The sequence below is a fragment of the Pristiophorus japonicus genome, chromosome 10 (assembly GCF_044704955.1).
Source record: "Pristiophorus japonicus isolate sPriJap1 chromosome 10, sPriJap1.hap1, whole genome shotgun sequence".
Classification (NCBI taxonomy): domain Eukaryota; kingdom Metazoa; phylum Chordata; class Chondrichthyes; family Pristiophoridae; genus Pristiophorus; species Pristiophorus japonicus.
In genome coordinates this window covers 46,905,242-46,922,369 of record NC_091986.1, presented here as the reverse complement: position 1 = coordinate 46,922,369, position 17,128 = coordinate 46,905,242, and positions in this window count along the sequence as shown.

Here is a 17,128-nt window from a genome sequence, read left to right as displayed (position 1 = left end):
GGTCATTATCACATCACTGTTAGTGGGATCATGCCGTACGCAAGTTGACTGCCGTGTTTCCTACATTACAACAATAACTACACTTCAAATGTACTTCATTGGCTGTGAAGCGCTTTGGGACCTGAGGACTATGAACTGTGACCGCCATTCACTGGATAACCCTGCCTGGAGTATCTTATACTCAAATGCATTGATCCACATTGAGAGATATTGCCCCAACTTATCTAACTTGGCCCGTAAGCTACTTCTTTGATGCAATTTCCCAACCTCCATCATTCTCACACTTGTGAATGGGCTCCATTAACACTCTCATCTACATCGAAATGATAGATGAAGATGATGAACGGCATTGGGAGATTGACTGCATGCTACACATATTTGTTTTTTGTCCATTTGTTTTAAGGCACTCCCAGTGGATCAGACTCCATGGATGAGGTTGGAATATAGGAACAGGAAGAGGCCATTTAATCCCTCGAGCCTGTTCCACCATTCAAATTAATCATGGCTGATCTACATCTAAGCTCCATATACCTGCCTTGGTTCCATAGTCCCTAATACCCTTTACCCAACAAAAATCTATCGATCTCAGTCTTAAAAGCTCCAATTGACCCCAGCCTCAACAGCCTTTTGGGGCAGTGAGTTCCGGATTTCCACTTCCATTTGTGTGAAGAAATGCTTCCTGATTTTACTTCTCATTGAACTCATGTTACGTATGTGGTGACCTACTTGTATGCAAGCTTTTATAAAGGATGTTCCCAGCTCTCTATCTGTGCATCCTGAAACTATCACTACAGCGGCTGCTCTGAGGTTGTCAATTTACTATCAATTTATGGAAATGAAGAGTAATCAACACGTGGTCATCAATATGATCTGACCTTTCTAAATCATTTGTTCTCTCTCTCGTTTCCTCATTTTCAAAAGGATTAATACCCAAGTTCTTCATAAATAACTTGGATTTATGTATCACTAGACTTCGACTACCCTTTGTGTGAAGAAGTGCTTCCTGATCACCCCTGAACGGTCTGGCTCTAATTTTAAGGTTATGTCTCCTTGTTCTGGATTCACCCCACCAGAGGAAATAGTTTTTCTCAATCTACCCTATCAACTCCTTTAATCATCTCAATTAGATCACCCCTTAATCTTCTATACACAAGGGAGAGGTGTGGAAAATGGTCCACATTGTCCAAGGCCTTGTCGTGGATTTTTATAACCGGGGGTCAGTACTGTATGGCAGGGGCAGGTTGGTAAAGTACCTTTGTCTTACGGATGTTTAGTGTGAGGCCTATGCTCTCATAAGCCTCGGTGAAGGTATTGACGATGGCTTGGAGTTCGGTTTCCGAGTGTGCGCAGATGCAAGCGTCATCTGCATACTGTAATGCGATGACGGAGGATGGGACTGGAGGTGGCAGAGGTTGACCAGATTCCCGTTTGTCCTGTAATTTAGCTCCACTCCAATGGGGAGCTTGCTGAGGGTGACATGGAGCATTGTAGCAAGCAAGATCGAGAAGAGCGTTGGTGCGATGGCACAGCCCTGCTTGGACCCAGTCCGGACATAGAATGGGTCTGTAATGAATCTGTTGGACAGGATCATGGCTTGCATGTCATCGTGGAGCAGGTGGAGGATGATGACAAACTTTTGTGGACCATTTTCCATACCTCGGGAGCTTACTGTCAACAAGGGCAGACACCGCCTTCAGTGTGCCAGTGCAGCCTTCGGTCGCCTGAGAAAGAGAGTGTTTGAAGACCAGGACCTCAAACCCGGCACCAAGCTTATGGTCTACAAAGCAGTGGTAATACTCGCCCTCCGATATGGCTTAGAGACATGGACTATGTACAGCAGGCACCTCAAAACACTGGAGAAGTACCACCAATGTTGCCTCCGCAAGATCCTGCAAATCCATAGGTGCACCAACATCAGTGTTCTCGCTCAGGCCAACATTCCCAGCATCGAAGTACTGACCACGCTCGATCAGCTCCGCTGGATGGGCCACATCATCCGCATGCCTGACACGAGACTCCCAAAACAAGCGCTTTACGCGGAGCTCCGACATGGCAAGCGAGCCCCAGGTGGACAGAGGAAACGCTTCAAGTACACTCTCAAAACCTCCCTGAAAAAATGTAACATCCCCACTGACACCTGGGAATCACTGGTCCAAGACTGCTCAAAGTGGAGGAGAAGCATCCGGGAAGACCCGAACATCTTGAGTCTCTTCGCTGAGAGCAAGCTGAAGCCAAGCATCAACAATGGAAGGAGCGCGCGGCAACCGAGGCACCCCACCTCCCGTTCCTTCAACTACTGTCTGCCCCACCTGTGAGAGAGACTGTTGGTCCCGTATTGGACTCCTCAGTCCCTTGATAAATCATTTTTTGTGTGGAAGCAAGTCATCCTTGACTCCGAGGAACAGCCTATGATGATACACAAAGGAGTATAAGCCCGGTCTATAAGAACATAAGAAATAGAAACAGGAGTAGGCCATAAGGCCCCTCGAGCCTGCTCCGCCATTCAATAAGATCATAGCTGATCTGATCATGGACTCAGCTCCACATCCCCATCCCCTCCCCATAACCCCTCTTATCGGTTAAGAAACTGTATATTTCTGACTTAAATATATTCAATGCCTCAGCTTCCACAGCTCTTTGAGGCAGCGAATTCCACAGATTTACAACCCTCTGAGAGAAGAAATTTCTCCTCATCTCAGTTTTAAATGGGCGGTCCCTTATTCTAAGATCGTGCCCTCTAGTTCTAGTCTCTCCCGTCAGTGGAAACATCCTCTCTGCATCTACCTTGTCAAGCCCCCTCATAATCTTATACATTTCGATAAGATCAACTTGCATTCTTCTGAATTCCAATGAGTAGAGGCCCAATCTACTCAACCTTGCCTCATAAGTCAACCCCCTCATCCCCGGAATCAACCTAGTGAACCTTCTTTGAACTGTCTCCAAAGCAAGTATATCCTTTCGTAAATATGGAAACCAAAACTGCACGCAGTATTCCAGGTGTGGCCTCACCAATACCTTATATAGCTGTAGTAAGACTTCCCTAATTTTATACTCCATCCGCTTTGCAATAAAGGTCAAGATACCATTGGCCTTTCTGATCACTTGCTGTATCTGCATACTATCCTTTTGTGTTTCATGCACAAGTACCCCCCAGGTCCTGCTGTACTGCGGCACTTTGCAATCTTTCTCCATTTAAATAATAACTTGCTCTTTGATTTTTTTCTGCCAAAGTGCATGACCTCACACTTGCCAACATTATACTCCACCTGCCAAATTTTTTGCGCACTCACTTAGCTTGTCTATGTCCTTTCGCAGATTTTTTGTGTCTCCTCACACGTTACTTTCCCTCTCATCTTAGTATCATCAGCAAACTTGGCTACATTACACTCAGTCCCTTCTTCCAAGTCGTTAATATAGATTGTAAATAGTTGGGGTCCCAGCACTGATCCCTGCGGTACCCCACTAGTTACTGGCTGCCAACCAGAGAATGAACCATTTATCCTGACTCTGTTCTGTTCTGTTAGTTAGCCAATACTCTATCCATGCTAATATATTACCCCCAACCCCGTGAACTTTTATCTTATGCAGTAACCTTTTATGTGGCACCTTGTCAAATGCCTTTTGGAAGTCCAAATACACCACATCGACTGGTTCCCCTTTATCCACCCTGTTCGTTACATCCTCAAAGAACTCCAGCAAATTTGTCAAAATGAATGACTTCCCCTTCATAAATCCATGCTGATTCTGCCTCACCAAATTTTGCTTTTCCAAATGTCCTGATACTGCTTCTTTAATAATGGACTCCAACATTTTCCTAACCACAGATGTTAGGCTAACTGGTCTATAGTTTCCTGCTTTTTGTCTGTCTCCTTTTTTAAATAGGGGCGTTACATTTGCAGTTTTCTGGGACCTCCCCAGAATCCAGGGAATTTTGGTAAATTACAACCAATGCATCCACAATCCCTGCCGCTACTTCTCTTAGGACCCTAGGATGCAAGCCATCAGGTCCAGGGGATTTATTTGCCTTTAGTCCCATTATCTTACTGAGTACCGCCTCCTTAGTGAGTGTGATTGTGTGAAGTTCCTCCCCACCCATAGCCCCTAGACTATCCACTGTCGGAATATGGTTAGTGTCCTCTACCGTAAAGACTGATACAAAATATTTGTTCAGAGTTTCTGCCATCTCCATGTTCCCCATTATTAATTCCCTGGTCTCGTCCTCTAAGGGACCAACATTTACTTTAGCCATCCTTTTCCTTTATATATACCTATAGAAACTATCGCTATCTGTTTTTATATTTTGCGCTCGTTTACTTTCATATTCTATCTTCCATTTCTTAATCATTTTTTTAGTTGTTCTTTGCTGGCTTTTAAAAGCTTCCCAGTCTTCTGTCCTCCCACTAGTTTTGGCCACTTTGTATGCCCTTGTTTTTAATTGGATGCCATCCTTTGGGCCCAAGTTTCCACATGATTTGCGCCTGATTTTTAGGAGCAACTGGTGGAGAACGGACTATCTTAGAAATCGCAATTCTCCACATTTTTTTTTCTGCAGTTCTAGTCAGGTAGAACAGTTCTACTTTGGAACAGAATTTTTTCTTCAAAAGGGGGCGTGTCCGGCCACTGACGCCTGATTTCAAAGTTTCCACAGTGAAAACGTACTCCAAACTAAGTTAGAATGGAGCAAGTGAAGATTTTTGTAGAACTGAAAAAACCTGTTCTACACATTAAAAAAATCAGGCGTCCAGAACGAGGTGGGGGGGGAGGCGCCCGTTCTTCCCGCGGGGGGGGGGGGTGGAGAGGCGCCCGTTCTTCCCGCGGGGGGGGGGGTGGAGAGGCGCCCGTTCTTCCCGCGGGGGGTTGGGAGGAGGCGCCCGTTCTTCCTGCGGGGGGGGTGGGAGGAGGCGCCCGTTCTTCCTGCGGTGGGGGAGGCGCCCGTTCTTCCCGCGGGGGGGGGGAGGTGCCCATTCTTCCCGCGGGGAGGGGGTGGGGGGGAGGAGGCGCCCGTTCTTTCCCGCGGGGGGGGGTGGGAGGAGGCGCCTGTTCTTCCTGCGGGGGGAGAGAAGGCGCCCGTTCTTCCCGCGTGGGGGTGGGAGGAGGCGCCCATTCTTCCCGTGGGGGCGATGGGGAGGAGGCGCCCGTTCTTCCTGCAGGGGGGGGGGGGGGAAGGAGACAGTGAGAAGCCTCAGTGCTGATGGCAATGTGCTTTTATTAAAAAAATGTTCAAAAACTAAACAGCTGCAAAGAACTACAAAAATGGCCGAGTGCCAATGTTTCCTTCACACTGCGCATGCGCGAACGCTGCAACGCGCACGCGCAGCGTTGCCGGCAGGAAAAAAACTAATTTAAATAGTACCCGCCCCCTCCCACTTACAAAATCGGCGCGAGTGTAGGCTCCGCCCCCCTGGGCGCCGCGCCAGGCAGACAAGGAGCTGCAGAACGCTCCAGAATCGCGCGTTTTTTTTTAGGCGCCGTTTTAGGAGGGGCACCCGTTTTTTATCGTGTGGAAACTTGCGCACTTTATTTCTTTAGTTAGCCACGGATGGCTATCTTTTCTCTTACACCCTTTCCTCCTCACTGGAATACATTTTTCTTGAGAGTTGTAAAATATCTCCTGAAATGCACGCCACTGTTCATCAACCGTCCTACACTTTAATCTATTTTCCCAGTCCACTTTAGCCAACTCTGCCCTCATACCTTCATAGTCTCCTTTATTTAAGCTTAGTACGCTGGTTAGAGATCCAACTTTCTCACTCACCATCTGAATTTGAAATTTAATCATGCTATGATCCTCATTCCGGGGGAATCCTTTACTAGGAGATTGTTTATTAATCCTGTCTCATTACACAGGACCAGATCTAAGACAGCCTATCCCCTGGTTGGTTGCATTACATACTGCTCAAGGAACCCATCCCTTACGCACTCTACGAATTACTCTTCAAGGCTACCCTGACCAATTTGATTTGTCCAATCAATATGGAGGTTAAAATCACGCATGATTATTGCTGTTCCCTTTTTACAAGTCCCCACTATTTCCTGGTTTATACTCCGACCAACAGAGTTGCTACTGTTAGGGGGTCTATAGACTATGCCCACCAGTGACTTTTTCCTCTTATTATTCCTTATCTCCACCCAAACTGTTTCAACACCCTTATGATTTGAGCCAATATCGTTTCTTACTATGCCACCTGTCCTTGCAATTTAATCTTTTTAGCCCCAGTATTCTGGTGAATGTGCCCTGCACCCGCTCCAGGGCTGATATATCCTTCCTGAGGTGTGGTGCCCAGAACTGAACACACATTCTGGCCAATATTTATCCCTCAATCAACATAATAAAAACAGATGATCTGGTCATGATCACATTGCTATTTTTGGGAGCTTGCTGTGCATAAATTGGCTCCCGCGTTTCCCACATTACAACAGTGACTACACTCCAAAAGTACTGTATTGGCTGTACAAAATTGGCTGTAAAGTGCTTTGAGATGTCCGATGGTCGTGAAAGGTGCTATATAAATGCCAGTCTTGCTTTCATACATTGGTCTTGGAGGGGCTGCAGCAGAGATTCACCAGAATGATATCGGGGTTTAAAAGGTTTAAATTATTAGGACAGGTTGCATAATCTCAACTTGTGTTCCCTTGGGTCGAAGGGTGATCTGATCGACATGTTAAGGGAATTCGACAGAGTCGATACAAACTATTTCTTGAGATGGTGGCATCAAGAATGAGGCAACATAATCTTAAAATTAGAGCTAGGTCATTTAGGAGGGAAATCAGGAAACACACAATCTGAGAAATCTGGAACTCTCTTCCCCCAAAAGGCTGCGGAACAATTGGAGTTTTCAAGACTGAGATCAATAGATTCTTTATAGGTAAGGGTATCAAAGAATGTGGAGCAAAGGCAGGTAGATGGATTGAGCTACAGATCATGACCTAATTGCTCGAGGGGTTGAATGGCCTCCTCCTGTTCCTATGAACCCTGAAGCGGAAAATGTCCTTTCATATGGCCAATTGTTTTAGATTCAATTGCGAAGAGTGCCATGATGATCAAGCTGTACATTTTAGATGCAGTATTTATGGCAAACTTTCTATCTGTGAACAGAAACATGAAACTATTGTGAAACTTTCAATGAACAGAACCTGCATCTTTGATTGCTTTTATGAAATAAAAAGGGCAGCTTAATAAAGAAAGAAATATCAAGAGAATAATATTTATTTCATCCATCCAACTGAGTTGATAGCTCGCTAATAATAACTTGTAAACAAAACATTTACATTCAAGCATGTAACAAGTAAAGATCAGGGGCTGAATTTTCAGCTTGTTGCCTCCTGTTTTCACCCCGGAGGCGGCGGTAAGCTTTAACAGGCTGGCGGCCAGCTTCCTGCTGGGTTTTTCGGGGCCATTTTCGATGGGGCACGGAGCATTACCACCTGGAAGAGGCAAGCCAGTATGCAACGCCCTTGTTTGCAACACTGGTTCAATTTTTGGCTCCCGCCCGATCCGTAGAATGCCATGCTGGGATCGACTGTGAAAGTGGGCGGTCCGAGCTGTAGCGGCTGCAATGAGGGAAGTAAGTCAACCTCGGTGTGATTGCTTTTATTTTATTTTTTTGCGATTTATGTAGTGGTGGTGTGAGTTATTTATTCGGAATGCTATTGGTGTTTTTTTTCTTCCCAGGTCTCTCAGAGCTCCGAAGCCGTCTGTTTAGCTTGGGATTTTCGCATGCTCAGCCAGCCTAGTGCCTTAAGAGAGGTCTGCAATGCCTCCCTTAGCGCCCCTCCACACTCAGGACCCAGCTGATGAATTTTTCTGACTACGGCGCAAGCTGTTGCTGGGCGCACAGCCACCATTATCGCCCCAAATGAGCAAAGCCAAAAATCCAGCCCCAGGGGACAAATACAAAGATTTAAAAAACTGCAAATGATTGAAATTTGAAACAAATTTGAATACATGGCAGGAATGTCAACACCCTTAAAGAAGTTAAATGTTTCCAATGAACTCTTTTTCAAGACTGAAAAATAAGCAAACACTTTGATCGGAGCTAGAGAAAAAAAATATTGTAAGAGGAGAATACAGCAATCCGAAAGGCTATGGGGCAAATGATTAGCTTAGGATTGTGGGTAAGAATAGAGTTATAGGTAGGGATATGGTTCATGGGTAGCATAAGGGGTAGAGTTAGGGTTATGGGTAGGGATATGTATATGTGATAGGTTAGTGTTACAGGTATGGATAGGGTTTATGGGTAGGGTAGGGTTTATGGGTAGGGATGGGGTTTATGGGTAGGGTTAGAGTTAGTTTTACAATGAATGGCTGCATTTATTACAGAGTCTAATTTATCAATGATTTGGATGAGGGGACCAAATGTAATATATCCAAGTTTGCTGATGATACAAAGCTAGCTGGGAATGTAAATTGTGAGGAGGATGCAAAGAGACTTCAAGGGAATATAGACAGGCTAAGTGAGTGAGCAAGAACATGGCAAATGGACTATAATGTGGAGAAATGTGATGTTATCCACTTTGGTAGGAAAAATAGAAAAGCAGAGTATTCCTTAAATTGTGAGAGATTGGGAAGTGTTGGTGTTCAGAGGGACCTTGTACACGAATCATTGAAAGTTAACATGCAGGTACAGCAAGCAATGAAGAAAACAAATTGTTATGTATTTATGCTTGGGGTCACCAGACATCAGGGGGCGCCACTGTTGAAGGTCATCAGGCTGTATGCGCTCGTGCGTGGTCACTGGTATATAAGCGCAGATATCATGTCACGCGGGTTCTCTGAGCGCGAATAAAGTTGGATCAGGTTTACACCTGAGGCAGTTTACAGGAAAAAGTCTTTTGAGTCATTATGTTTGGCGATGAGGTAACTTAAGAACCTTCGCATGTACAATGGGCGATATTGGAATTCTGGAGAAATTCGTGGATGGCGAGGATTGGGTGGATTTTATCGACCACCTCGATCAGTATTTTGTGGCCAACAAAATGGAGGGAGAGGCTGACGCAGTTCGACGCAGGGTGTTTTCCTCCCCGTTTGTGGTCCAAAAAATTATGGCCTCATGAAGAATCTTCTCTCGTCTTTACGTCCAACGGACAAAGAATATGGGATTTGTGTGCTTTGGTGCATGACCATCTTAAGCCAAAAGAGGGGATCATCATCTCACGCTATCGCTTCTACACACATGTTCGTGCTGAGGGCCAGGATGTGTTGGGATTCATCGCAGATCTGCAATGTCTTGCTGAACCATGTAAGTTCGGGAACGTGTTAGAAGACATGCTGCGAGACGTCTTTGTGATAGGCATCAACCATGATGTGATTCTTCGGAGGTTATTGGCCGAAGAGAGGCTGGATTTGAGCAAGGCCATCGTGACTGCCCAGGCATGCATGACGACTGATGATAATTAGAGGCAGATATCATCGAAGAGTCGGAGCTCCACGGCAAGTACTGTAAAACAAGATTAGAAACATAGAAACATAGAAAATAGATGCAGGAGGAGGCCGTTCGGCCCTTCTAGCCTGCACCGCCATTCAATGAGTTCATGGCTGAACATGCAACTTCAGTACCCCATTCCTGCTTTCTTGCCATACGCCTTGATCCCCCTAGTAGCAAGGACTTCATCGAACTCCTTCAATCCCATCAATTTCCCCAACACAATTTCCCGACTAATAAGGATTTCCCTCAGTTCCTCCTTCTTACTAGACCCTCTGACGCCTTTTCTATCCGGAAGGTTGTTTGTGTCCTCCTTAGTGAATACCGATCCAAAGTGCTTGTTCAATTGGTCTGCCATTTCTTTGTTCCCCGTTATGACTTCCCCTGATTCTGACTGCAAGGGACCTACGTTTGTTTTTACTAACCTTTTTCTCTTTACATATCTATAGAAGCTTTTGCAGTCAGTTTTAATGTTCCCTGCAAACTTCCTCTCGTACTCTATTTTCCCTGCCCTAATCAAACCCTTTGTCCTCCTCTGCTGAGTTCTAAATTTCTGCCAGTCCCCGGGTTCGCTGCTATTTCTGGCCAATTTGTATGCCACTTCCTTGGCTTTAATACTATCCCTGATTTCCCTTGATAGCCACGGTTGAGGCACTTTCCCTTTTTAATTTTTACGCCAGACAGGGATGTACAATTGTTGTAGTTCATCCATGCGGTCTCTAAATGTCTGCATTTGCCCATCCACTATCAACCCCTTAAGTATCATTCGCCAATCTATCCGAGCGAATTCACGCCTCATACCTTCAAAGTTACATAGAAACATAGAAACATAGAAAATAGGTGCAGGAGTAGGCCATTCGGCCCTTCTAGCCTGCACCGCCATTCAATGAGTTCATGGCTGAACATTCAACTTCAGTACCCCATTCCTGCTTTCTCGCCATACCCCTTGATCCCCTAGTAGTAAGGACCTCATCTAACTCCTTTTTGAATATATTTAGTGAATTGGCCTCAACAACTTTCTGTGGTAGAGAATTCCACAGGTTCACCACTCTCTGGGTGAAGAAGTTCCTCTGCATCTCGGTCCTAAATGACTTACCCCTTATCCTTAGACTGTGGACCTCTGGTTCTGGACTTCCCCAACATTGGGAACATTCTTCCTGCATCTAACCTGTCTAACCCCGTCAGAATTTTAAACGTTTCTATGAGGTCCCCTCTCATTCTTCTGAACTCCAGTGAATACATAGAAACATAGAAACATAGAAAATAGGTGCAGGAGTAGGCCATTCGGCCCTTCTAGCCTGCACCGCCATTCAATGAGTTCATGGCTGAACATTCAACTTCAGTACCCCATTCCTGCTTTCTCGCCATACCCCTTGATCCCCCTAGCAGTAAGGACCTCATCTAACTCCTTTTTGAATATATTTAGTGAATTGGCCTCAACAACTTTCTGTGGTAGAGAATTCCACAGGTTCACCACTCTCTGGGTGAAGAAGTTCCTCCGCATCTCGGTCCTAAATGGCTTACCCCTTATCCTTAGACTGTGACCCCTGGTTCTGGACTTCCCCAACATTGGGAACATTCTTCCTGCATCTAACCTGTCTAACCCCGTCAGAATTTTATATGTTTCTATGAGGTCCCCTCTCATTCTTCTGAACTCCAGTGAATACAAGCCCAGTTGATCCAGTCTTTCTTGATAGGTCAGTCCCGCCATCCCGGGAATCAGTCTGGTGAACCTTCGCTGCACTCCCTCAATAGCAAGAATGTCCTTCCTCAGGTTAGGAGACCAAAACTGTACACAATACTCCAGGTGTGGCCTCACCAATGCCCTGTACAACTGTAGCAACACCTCCCTGCCCCTGTACTCAAATCCCCTTGCTATGAAGGCCAACATGCCATTTGCTTTCTTAACCGCCTGCTGCACCTGCATGCCAACCTTCAATGACTGATGTACCATGACACCCAGGTCTCTTTGCACCTCCCCTTTTCCTAATCTGTCACCATTCAGATAATAGTCTGTCTCTCTGTTTTTACCACCAAAGTGGATAACCTCACATTTATCCACATTATACTTCATCTGCCATGCATTTGCCCACTCACCTAACCTATCCAAGTCGCTCTGCAGCCTCACAGCATCCTCCTCGCAGCTCACACTGCCACCCAACTTAGTGTCATCCGCAAATTTGGAGATACTACATTTAATCCCCTCATCTAAATCATTAATGTACAGTGTAAACAGCTGGGGCCCCAGCACAGAACCTTGCGGTACCCCACTAGTCACTGCCTGCCATTCTGAAAAGTACCCATTTACTCCTACTCTTTGCTTCCTGTCTGACAACCAGTTCTCAATCCATGTCAGTACACTACCCCCAATCCCATGTGCTCTAACTTTGCACATCAATCTCTTGTGTGGGACCTTGTCGAACGCCTTCTGAAAGTCCAAATATACCACATCAACTGGTTCTCCCTTATCCACTCTACTGGAAACATCCTCAAAAAATTCCAGAAGATTTGTCAAGCATGATTTCCCTTTCACAAATCCATGCTGACTTGGACCAATCATGTCACCTCTTTCCAAATGCACTGCTATGACATCCTTAATAATTGATTCCATCATTTTACCCACTACCGATGTCAGGCTGACCGGTCTATAATTCCCTGTTTTCTCTCTCCCTCCTTTTTTAAAAAGTGGGTTTACATTGGCTACCCTCCACTCCATAGGAACTGATCCAGAGTCAATGGAATGTTGGAAAATGACTGTCAACGCATCCACTATTTCCAAGGCCACCTCCTTAAGTACTCTGGGATGCAGTCCATCAGGCCCTGGGGATTTATCGGCCTTCAATCCCATCAATTTCCCCAACACAATTTCCCGACTAATAAGGATTTCCCTCAGTTCCTCCTCCTTACTAGACCCCCCGACCCCTTTTATAACCGGAAGGTTGTTCGTGTCCTCCTTCGTGAATACCGAACCAAAGTACTTGTTCAATTGGTCCGCCATTTCTTTGTTCCCCGTTATGACTTCCCCTGATTCTGACTGCAGGGGACCTACATTTGTCTTTACTAACCTTTTTCTCTTTACATATCTATAGAAACTTTTGCAATCCGTCTTAATGTTCCCTGCAAGCTTCTTCTCATACTCCATTTTCCCTGCCCTAATCAAACCCTTTGTCCTCCTCTGCTGAGTTCTAAATTTCTCCCAGTCCCCAGGTTCGCTGCTATTTCTGGCCAATTTGTATGCCACTTCCTTGGCTTTAATACTATCCCTGATTTCCCTTGATAGCCACGGTTGAGCCACCTTCCCTTTTTTATTTCTATGCCAGACAGGAATGTACAATTGTTGTAGTTCATCCATGCGGTCTCTAAATGTCTGCCATTGCCCATCCACAGTCAACCCCTTAAGTATCATTCGCCAATCCATCTCAGCCAATTCACGCCTCATACCTTCAAAGTTAGCCTTCTTTAAGTTCTGGACCATGGTCTCTGAATTAACTGTTTCATTCTCCATCCTAATGCAGAATTCCACCATATTATGGTCACTCTTCCCCAAGGGGCCTCTCACAACGAGATTGCTAATTAATCCTTTCTCATTACATAACACCCAGTCTAAGATGGCCTCCCCCCTAGTTGGTTCCTCGACATATTGGTCTAAAAAACCATCCCTTATGCACTCCAGAAAATCCTCCTCCACCGTATTGCTTCCAGTTTGGTTAGCCCAATCTATGTGCATATTAAAGTCACCCATTATAACTGCTGCACCTTTATTGCACGCACCCCTAATTTCCTGTTTGATGCCCTCCCCAACATCACTACTACTGTTTGGAGGTCTGTACACAACTCCCACTAACGTTTTTTGCCCTTTGGTGTTCTGCAGCTCTACCCATATAGATTCCACATCATCCAAGCTAATGTCCTTCCTAACTATTGCCTTAATCTCCTCCTTAACCAGCAATGCTACCCCACCTCCTTTTCCTTTTATTCTATCCTTCCTGAATGTTGAATACCCCTGGATGTTGAGTTCCCAGCCCTGATCATCCTGGAGCCATGTCTCCGTAATCCCAATCACATCATATCTGTTAACATCTATTTGCACAGTTAATTCATCCACCTTATTGCGGATACTCCTTGCATTAAGACACAAAGCCTTTAGGCTTGTTTTTTTTAACACCCTATGTCCTTTTAGAATTTTGCTGTACAATGGCCCTTTTTGTTCTTTGCCTTGTGTTTCTCTGCCCTCCACTTTTCCTCATCTCCTTTCTGTCTTTTGTTTTTGCCTCCTTTTTGTTTCCCTCTATCTCCCTGCATTGGTTCCCATCCCCCTGCCATATTAGTTTAACTCCTCCCCAACAGCACTAGCAAACACTCCCCAGAGGACATTGGTTCCGATTCTGCCCAGGTGCAGACCGTCCGGATTGTACTGGTCCCACCTCCCCCAGAACCGGTTCCAATGCCCCAGGAATTTGAATCCCTCCCTGCTGCACCATTGCTCAAGCCACGTATTCATCTGAGCTATCCTGCGATTCCTACTCTGACTAGCACGTGGCACTGGTAGCAATCCCGAGATTACTACTTTTGAGGTCCTACTTCTTTAAGTTCTGGATCATGGTCTCTGAATTAACTGTTTCATTTTCCATCCTGATGTAGAATTCCACCATATTATGGTCACTCTTCCCCAAGGGGCCTCACACAACAAGATTGCTAATTAATCCACTATCATTACATAACACCCAGTCTAAGATGACCTCCCCCCTAGTTGGTTCCTCGACATATTGGTCTCGAAAACCATCCCTTATGCACTCCAGGAAATCCTCCTCCACCGTATTGCTACCAGTTTGGTTAGCCCAATCTATATGCATATTAAAGTCACCCATGATAACTGCTGCACCTTTATTGCATGCACCCCTAATTTCCTATTTGATGCCCTCCCCAACATCACTACTAATGTTTAGTGGTCTGTACACAACTCCCACTAACATTTTTTGCCCTATGGTGTTCTGCAGCTCTACCCATATAGATTCCACATCATCCAAGCTAATGTCCTTCCGAACTATTGCATTGATCTCCTCTTTAACCAGCAATGCTACCCCACCTCCTTTTCCTTTTATTCTATCCTTCCTGAATGTTGAATACCCTTGGATGTTGAGTTCCCAGCCCTGATCATCTTGGAGCCACGTCTCTGTAATCCCAATCACATCATATCTGTTAACATCTATTTGCACAGTTAATTCATCTACCTTATTATGGATACTTCTTGCATTAAGACACAGAGCCTTCAGGCTTGTCTTTTTAACACACCTTGTCCCTTTAGAATATTGCTGTAATGTGGTCCTTTTTGTTTTTTGCCTTGGGATTCTCTGCCCTCCACTTTTACTATTCTCCTTTCTATCTTTTGCCTCTGTCTCCCTTTTATTTCCCTCTATCTCCCTGCATTGGTTCCCATCCCCCTGCCATATTAGTTTAACTCCTCCCCAACAGCACTAGCAAACACTCCCCCGAGGACATTGGTTCCGATTCTGCCCAGGTGCAGACCGTCCGGATTGTACTGGTCCCACCTCCCCCAGAACCGGTTCCAATGCCCCAGGAATTTGAATCCCTCCCTGCTGCACCATTGCTCAAGCCACGTATTCATCTGAGCTATCCTGCGATTCCTACTCTGACTAGCACGTGGCACTGGTAGCAATCCCGAGATTACTACTTTTGAGGTCCTACTTCTTTAAGTTCTGGATCATGGTCTCTGAATTAACTGTTTCATTTTCCATCCTGATGTAGAATTCCACCATATTATGGTCACTCTTCCCCAAGGGGCCTCACACAACAAGATTGCTAATTAATCCACTATCATTACATAACACCCAGTCTAAGATGGCCTCCCCCCTAGTTGGTTCCTCGACATATTGGTCTCGAAAACCATCCCTTATGCACTCCAGGAAATCCTCCTCCACCGTATTGCTACCAGTTTGGTTAGCCCAATCTATATGCATATTAAAGTCACCCATGATAACTGCTGCACCTTTATTGCATGCACCCCTAATTTCCTATTTGATGCCCTCCCCAACATCACTACTAATGTTTAGTGGTCTGTACACAACTCCCACTAACATTTTTTGCCCTATGGTGTTCTGCAGCTCTACCCATATAGATTCCACATCATCCAAGCTAATGTCCTTCCGAACTATTGCATTGATCTCCTCTTTAACCAGCAATGCTACCCCACCTCCTTTTCCTTTTATTCTATCCTTCCTGAATGTTGAATACCCTTGGATGTTGAGTTCCCAGCCCTGATCATCCTGGAGCCATGTCTCTGTAATCCCAATCACATCATATCTGTTAACATCTATTTGCACAGTTAATTCATCTACCTTATTATGGATACTTCTTGCATTAAGACACAGAGCCTTCAGGCTTGTCTTTTTAACACACCTTGTCCCTTTAGAATATTGCTGTAATGTGGCCCTTTTTGTTTTTTGCGTTGGGATTCTCTGCCCTCCACTTTTACTATTCTCCTTTCTATCTTTTGCCTCTGTCTCCCTTTTATTTCCCTCTATCTCCCTGCATTGGTTCCCATCCCCCTGCCATATTAGTTTAACTCCTCCCCAACAGCACTAGCAAACACTCCCCTGTGGACATTGGTTCCGATTCTGCCCAGGTGCAGACCGTCCGGATTGTACTGGTCCCACCTCCCCCAGAACCGGTTCCAATGCCCCAGGAATTTGAATCCCTCCCTGCTGCACCATTGCTCAAGCCACGTATTCATCTGAGCTATCCTGCGATTCCTACTCTGACTAGCACGTGGCACTGGTAGCAATCCCGAGATTACTACTTTTGAGGTCCTACTTCTTTAAGTTCTGGATCATGGTCTCTGAATTAACTGTTTCATTTTCCATCCTGATGTAGAATTCCACCATATTATGGTCACTCTTCCCCAAGGGGCCTCACACAACAAGATTGCTAATTAATCCACTATCATTACATAACACCCAGTCTAAGATGGCCTCCCCCCTAGTTGGTTCCTCAACATATTGGTCTCGAAAACCATCCCTTATGCACTCCAGGAAATCCTCCTCCACCGTATTGCTACCAGTTTGGTTAGCCCAATCTATATGCATATTAAAGTCACCCATGATAACTGCTGCACCTTTATTGCATGCACCCCTAATTTCCTATTTGATGCCCTCCCCAACATCACTACTAATGTTTAGTGGTCTGTACACAACTCCCACTAACATTTTTTGCCCTATGGTGTTCTGCAGCTCTACCCATATAGATTCCATATCATCCAAGCTAATGTCCTTCCGAACTATTGCATTGATCTCCTCTTTAACCAGCAATGCTACCCCACCTCCTTTTCCTTTTATTCTATCCTTCCTGAATGTTGAATACCCTTGAATGTTGAGTTCCCAGCCCTGATCATCCTGGAGCCACGTCTCTGTAATCCCAATCACATCATATCTGTTAACATCTATTTGCACAGTTAATTCATCTACCTTATTATGGATACTTCTTGCATTAAGACACAGAGCCTTCAGGCTTGTCTTTTTAACACACCTTGTCCCTTTAGAATATTGCTGTAATGTGGTCCTTTTTGTTTTTTGCCTTGGGATTCTCTGCCCTCCACTTTTACTATTCTCCTTTCTATCTTTTGCCTCTGTCTCCCTTTTATTTCCCTCTGCCTCCCTGCATCGGTTCCCATCCCCCTGCCATATTAGTTT